The sequence below is a fragment of the Chrysochloris asiatica genome, unplaced genomic scaffold (assembly GCF_000296735.1).
Source record: "Chrysochloris asiatica unplaced genomic scaffold, ChrAsi1.0 scaffold00317, whole genome shotgun sequence".
NCBI classification, from domain to species: domain Eukaryota; kingdom Metazoa; phylum Chordata; class Mammalia; order Afrosoricida; family Chrysochloridae; genus Chrysochloris; species Chrysochloris asiatica.
Genome location: NW_006408835.1, coordinates 1,283,855 through 1,290,414, shown reverse-complemented (window position 1 = coordinate 1,290,414; position 6,560 = coordinate 1,283,855). Strand labels below are relative to the sequence as shown.

Sequence of the window (6,560 nt, the reverse complement as noted above, 5' to 3'; positions counted from 1 at the left end):
GCCCTAGAGGGCCTCGAACCTCTGACCAGTCTTACACAGTCTGCAACAATGGCAACCCTGCACAGGGTTTCCGAGACTGTAAATCTTTACGGGAGCAGAAAGCCTCATCTTTCTCCTGCGGCACAGCTGGTAGTTTTAAACTACTGACCTTAAGGTTCGCAGCCCGATTCGTAACCACTACGCTATCAGAGATCAATAGTTGTATCTTAGATGACTGCTCATGAACTGTTGAGATCTGACTTGCTAGTCACTAAAGTAGAATGTAGAATATTGTCTTTGGAACTATGTTATGCTAATTGACCACTCTGTCCCCTGAGACTATGGTCCTGAGATCCAGGCCCAGCAATTCATTGCCTCAAGTTGTTTGGTAATGTCTAAGGAGTTTTCAGAAATGTGCCTCTTGTATGATCTACCACATTCTTAGATGGATTTGTAGTGAAGATAAAAGCCAACCTACAAATATCTTCTGTCAAACTTTTATTTATCTGTGGGTGTACTCCCACTCTCCCTTCCATCACCTGTTCAGCCTGTGTATCTGAATCTGTAAAACACTGTTGCAGGGTTGTATATGTTGTTGTTGTTGTTATGTGTCGTGGAGTCGGTTCTGACTCATAGCGACCCTGTACAGGGTTTCCAAGGCTATAAATCTTTACGGGAGCAGAAAGCCTCATCTTTCTCCCATGGAACAGCTGGTAGTTTTGAACTGCTGACCTTGCAGTTTGCAGCCTGATTCGTAACCACTATGCTACCAGAGCTCCTTCTTGTTGTTGTTGTTATGTGCCATGGAATCGGTTCCGACTCATAGCGACCCTGCACAGGGTTTCCGAGGCTGTTAATCTTTACGGGAGCAGAACGCCTCATCTTTCTCCCATGGAGCAGCTGGTAGTTTCAAACTGCTGACCTTGCGGTTCCCAGCCCGATTCGTAACCACTACGCTACCAGAGCTCCTTAGGGTTATGTATATAACAGTATTTATCACTATTCACTTTAACCCTTGCATTGCTTCTTATGTCTTCATCTTTCTTCTGCCTATCTCTGTCTTGTATATTGCCTTCTCCATCATCCAAGTTAACGTGTATCTTCCCTCTAGGCAGTGAATTACTCTACCTTTACTCTAACCCATGCAAACCATCATCGAAGTTTATTTTATCATGAAAACTTTTATTAAGTTTTAATAGTAGTGATCGCCTATAATATTTTTTTCCTTTTGTGACTGAATAGCTTCACTCACCGTGTCCTCCATTTTCATTCATACTATGAGGAATTTTGCAAATTCATCATTATTTTTCAACATTGCATAATATTCCATTGTGTATGTACCACAGTTTGTTTACCAATTTATCTGTTGATGGTCATTTAGACTATTTCACCTTTTTGCTGTTGTGAAAACTGTTGTGATGAACAGGGGTGTGCCACAGTTCTTATTCTTGAGGATATATACCAAGTAGATGGAGATATACCAAGTAGATGGATTGCTAGGTTATATACTATTTTTTGTTTGTTTGTTTGTTTGCCAGTTAAATATTTATAGAAACATAATTCCCTGGCTTTAAATAGATATGCATATACAAATATGAACAAACTTAAAAACACACAAACTCTTGGCTCACAAGGGGACTGCTGAGAATCCCCTTATCCTTCCCTCTCAACCAACAGACTGAGGGTATGAGTCTAGTTTTTAAAATGTATTGATTTTGGCCATTCCTGCAGCACAAGCCTGAAATTGGGTTATTACCCACAATGGTGAAAATCAGAGGATAAAAGAATTCACAATTTCCACTTTGAACTCTATGTTGTTGTTAAGTGCCATCAAGTTGATTCCGACCCATAGCGACCCTGTATAGGGTTTCTGAAGAGCAGCTGGTGAGCTTGAACTGCCAACCTTGCAGTTCAAACGGCTTTGCAGTCTGGTGCATTAACCCAGTGCAACACTAAGGTTACATGCTTTTGTGTTCTGTCTTTTAACTGGTATAGAGGACAAAGGAGGGGAGATCCATCCTAAAATGGGTGAAGAAATAAGAAAGACTCCATTTTAAAAGGGGGAGAAAAGGTGTCATCTGCTCCAGCAAAAGACAAGACAAAGGCAAACAGACCCCAGGGAAATAACCAGCTCCCACACTGCCATGGGATATATTGTACAGTCCACACCCTAGGTGTTTTGCTGTAGCCATTTCCTATTTCTTTGGTATCGTCAGAAGACAAAATTCAGTTCCTGGGTACTGGGGAAGAAACGAGAGTGATTCCTACAAGTACGCAGTGAAAAATTTGAGCTTAAAATATTCCCTTTTTTACATATTTGAAAATAAGCAAATCAAATTCCATCCTGTGCGGTACACAGCCCTTCTGAATCCCTGACATTGATTTGAAGAAAGATGAGAAGGGTTGTCAACGATGGAAGTGAGGAGCACTTTCTTCCACCTCTTCTGTTTTGCTTCTACCTTGGGTACTGTGCTGTTGGGCTTGGAGGCTGTGGTGGTGCCAGAGCCAGACTGAGGAGATGCAAAGAAGTTCCCATTGGACATCTGGCCTGGGAGTACTTGAACGATCTGGCTCAAGAAATCCTGAAGGTCAGCAGGAGGAGTCTCTGGGGTGGCTCTTTGCCTTCCACTGGTGCCTTGGACCTGAGAACCATATGAGATGTGATAGGGGACTCTGTGGGTATCTTGAGAAATCCACACACACTGGCATCCAGCCCATTCTGTGATGGCATACACCTTTCCATCCATCAGTGCAAAGTAGGTGATCTTGAGGCCTAACATGCTTGATTCTGCCCCAAAGTCTCCTTCCTTTGCAGGATGCAACCTATTACACTCAGCACAGTATCTGGCACTTTGGGGCTCCTAATCCATTTCAAACCTCCTGTGCTTTCCTTGGCATCAGCTGCCCATCATAGTACTCATTCCTTTTTTGAGGTCATCCTGCAGCTTGGACAGCAGTTCATTCACTGACCTGCTAAGTTTATTCTCTGACATTCATTTCATCTCATATTCCTTCCGCCTTTCAGAGTTGCTGACAATGTCTAAAGCTGCTTGCAAAACCTTGAGGACCTCCTCAGCTTGGGGGTGATGATTTTTGTCAGGATAAACCATAACTGCCACCTATCTACAGGCCTTCTTCAGTTCAACATCTGATGCTGTGGCTTCACCCCCTAGCACATAGAAAGGGTTAAGCTCATCCTCAAGAACTCCAGGCATGTTCAAGAGTTGAACCACTTTCTCTTCAGGCTGGCAGTAGTGCCCACTAGCAACAGGGACATCCCTCCCCCCCTACCTGTTAGTCCTCTGCTTGACCCAAGGCAACTGCAGTCAACCCCACTGAACCAATCTTACCAGCTGCTAACATGGCCTGCTATCTTTCAGCACAGCCAGGCAACGCTGCAGGGCAGGTGAATTCAACCTAGAGAAAACAGCCAGGTGACCTTACCCCTCCAGCCTAACCCGTCACCCATTCCTACTAGAAACTGCCAAGCCAACTGTACAAAACCCAACATGAGGACCAGAGCCAGATGCAGCAAAGCACGTAGTAACCTAAGAAAATGGGTGAGCAACCTTACCCCTAAGAAAACCCCTAGCTCAGAAGTTGGAACATCACCTGGGCCCACCCCCTCAACCACCCAGCCCAGACTCCCAACCAGATTCGAAAAAGGGTCCACATCACTGCCTTTCAGCTGTCTACCTGCATAGATGAGATGCTCACAAGTTTCCACATACTCTTCCACCAGTACCAGCAGTTCAATTAGCCACCAGAAGCCTGACGGTCCAAGCTGACAGAGTTCTTCTGCTCCCCACAATCCCAGGCCTCTACAACTATCAGCCGGACTCCTCTTCCTCACCAGTCAGTGATGCCCAGGAGAACAGGCATCTCTGTGTCCACCCTCTAGTGTGTCTTTCTTAATAGGAAAATGGTGCCGCTGTCTCCAGGGTTGAGGTTTCTTTCCACTAGGTACACAAGAGAAATCACTGGTGAACTTAAGAGGCTCATCATCATATTCATCCTCCCCCAAGACTGTAGAGGTACAATGGTGGCAAAAGTTGATAGAAGAGCTATCTCCTTCCTCAGAGTAAATACCTTCAGGGATGCCGGGGGCTCCCTGGCAATTGCAAGTAGGTGGAATGGAAAGAAAATAAAAGTTCCCATCCTCCCGGAACCCATCTTCATTCTCTCTTGAGAGTTCCTGGTCCACTCTTGATTCTTCTTCTGAAGATATCTCACTCTGATCAGGATCCTCCCAATCCCTGGGGGAGACCACAGCTTGGATATGATCAATGGGCTGGGTTTCAGGGCTGTGTATACTTGGGATCTGATTGCTCTGGAAGACAGCTGGTACCATTAAGAGCAGCAGTCTCTGAGTCCTTGGGTTCTGAGAATGAAAGTATATAAGGGTCCACAGAGGATCCTGAAATCCTAAGGGAAGTACCACTACTGTGGTGGGCTACACACAACCCTCTTCCTCCTGATGCTTCTCGGCCATGACCCCAGGACTGTCTGGGGGTTCTAGGTCACAGCCATCATGGTAGATTCTAATGTTGAAGTACTATGGTAACTCCTCAACCTTGAGCAGCTGGGCCAGGGGCCAGGGGCAAGGGGCACGAGGGAGCGACGAGAGCAGCTCTTCTGGCTCTGCCTCCCATTTATGCTCTGCTTCCGTCTTCCATCTCTGCCACCAACCTGAGTTCACTCATATACTATTGTTATTTCCAGTTTTTCAAGGAAGCATCATACTAATTTTACAGTGATTACAGCATTGTACAGTACTACCAGCTCTGGTAGAGTAGTGGTTATGAACCGTGCTGCAAATCTCAGGGTCAGCTGTTCGAAACTACTAGCTGTTCTGCGGGAGAAAGATGAAGCGTTCTGCTCCCGTAAAGATTTACAGCCTCGGAAACCCTGTACAGGGTCGCTATGAGTCAGAACCGACTCCATGGCACATAACAACAACAACCAGCTCTGTATAAGTGTTTCTACACACCCTCGCCAGCATTTGTTATTTTATAATTTTTTGAATTTTGCTATTAATGCTGGATCTCACCAGATGGATTACACAGGAATCACTCTGACTATATTTGTGGGAAGACATCATGGAGAAGCTCAATATTATCAGCCAAACCAAGGACTTCATTCTTCTTGGATCAACTATCAACACTCACGGAAGCAGCTGTCAAGAAATCACACGATGTATTACATTAGGGAAATCTGCTTCCCAAGATCTTTTTTAAAGTGTTGTAGAGCAAAGAATGTCAGCTTGAGGACTAAGCTGCTACAGGTGAATATGGAAGAACATAGAAGAATTGATGCTTTTGAGTTATGATGTTGGAGGAGAATACTGAAAGTGTCATGGGCTGCCAAAAAAAACAATAGATTCATTCTAGAAGAAGCAAAGCCAGAGTGCTCCTTGGAGGCCAGCATGGCCAAACTTGGTCTCTCATACTTCAGACATATTGTCATTAGGGACCAGTCACTGGAGAAGGATATCATGTTTGGTAAGGTGGAGGGTCAGAGAAGAAGAGGAAGACCCTCAACGAGATGGATTGGCCAAGTGGCAGCATCAATGGACTCAAGTGTGGCAACAGTAGTGAGGTTAGCCCAGGATCGGGCAGTGTTTTGTTCTGCTGTGCATAAGGCTGCTATGAATCAGTACTGACTCGATGACACCTAACAACAACAACAACAGTGGCTAGTGATCGTGAACATTTCTTCGTATGTTTGTGGTTCCTCGGATCTCCTCCTGGGTGAAGTGTCTATTCATGTCCTGTGCCCATTTTTTAATTGGGGAATTTGGCTTTTTCTTGTTGAGGTGTTGTTGTTTCCTATATATTTTAGAAATTAGTCCCTTGACCAATGTGTCATTGCAAAATATTTTTTCCCATTCTGTGGGTTCCCTTTTTAGTCTTTTGGTGAAGTCATTTGATGCACATAAGTTTTTAATTTTTAATATCTCCCAATCATCTATTTTATCTACTTTTGTTTGTGTGGTTTTAAAAATGTTTGGTAGTCTGTTTATGCCCTGAATTAGAGCCCTCACATTTGTCCCTATTTTTTCATTGATGACCTTCATAATTTTGAGAATCACATTTAGGTCTTTAATCCATGCTGAGTTCGTTTTTGTATAAGGTGTGAGGTAAAGGTCTTATTTCATTCTTTTGCATATCGCTTTCCAGTTCTGCCAGAACCATCTGTTGAAGAGACTATCCTCTCCTCATGCGAAATATTGAGGTACTCTATCAAAAATCAGTTGGCTGTATGTTGTTGTTGTTGTTGTTGTTGTCCGGTGCCATTGAGTCGGAACCGACTCATAGCGACCCCATGCACAGCAGAAAGAAACAATGTCCGATCCTGGACCAACCTCACTACCGCTGCCACACTTGAGTCCATCAGTGATGCCACCTGGCCAATCCATCACGTTAGGGATCTTCCTCTTTTTCTCTGACCCTCCACCTTACCCAGCATGACATCCTTCTCCAGCGACTGTTCCCTTAGGACAATATGTCCAAAGTATGAGAGATGAAGCTTAGCCATCTTGGCCTCCAAGGAGCACTCTGGCTGCACTTCTTCCAAAACAG

General features: G+C 44.5%; 1 protein-coding gene and 1 pseudogene across 1 annotated transcript in view; one reads left to right on the top strand and one right to left on the bottom strand.

Annotated features, from left to right (window-relative positions):
* Positions 1–6,560, top strand: part of ZPBP (zona pellucida binding protein) — a 222,116-nt gene that overhangs the window by 200,840 nt on the left and 14,716 nt on the right. The window lies entirely within an intron of this gene.
* Positions 2,289–4,682, bottom strand: LOC102840298 (annotated as a pseudogene).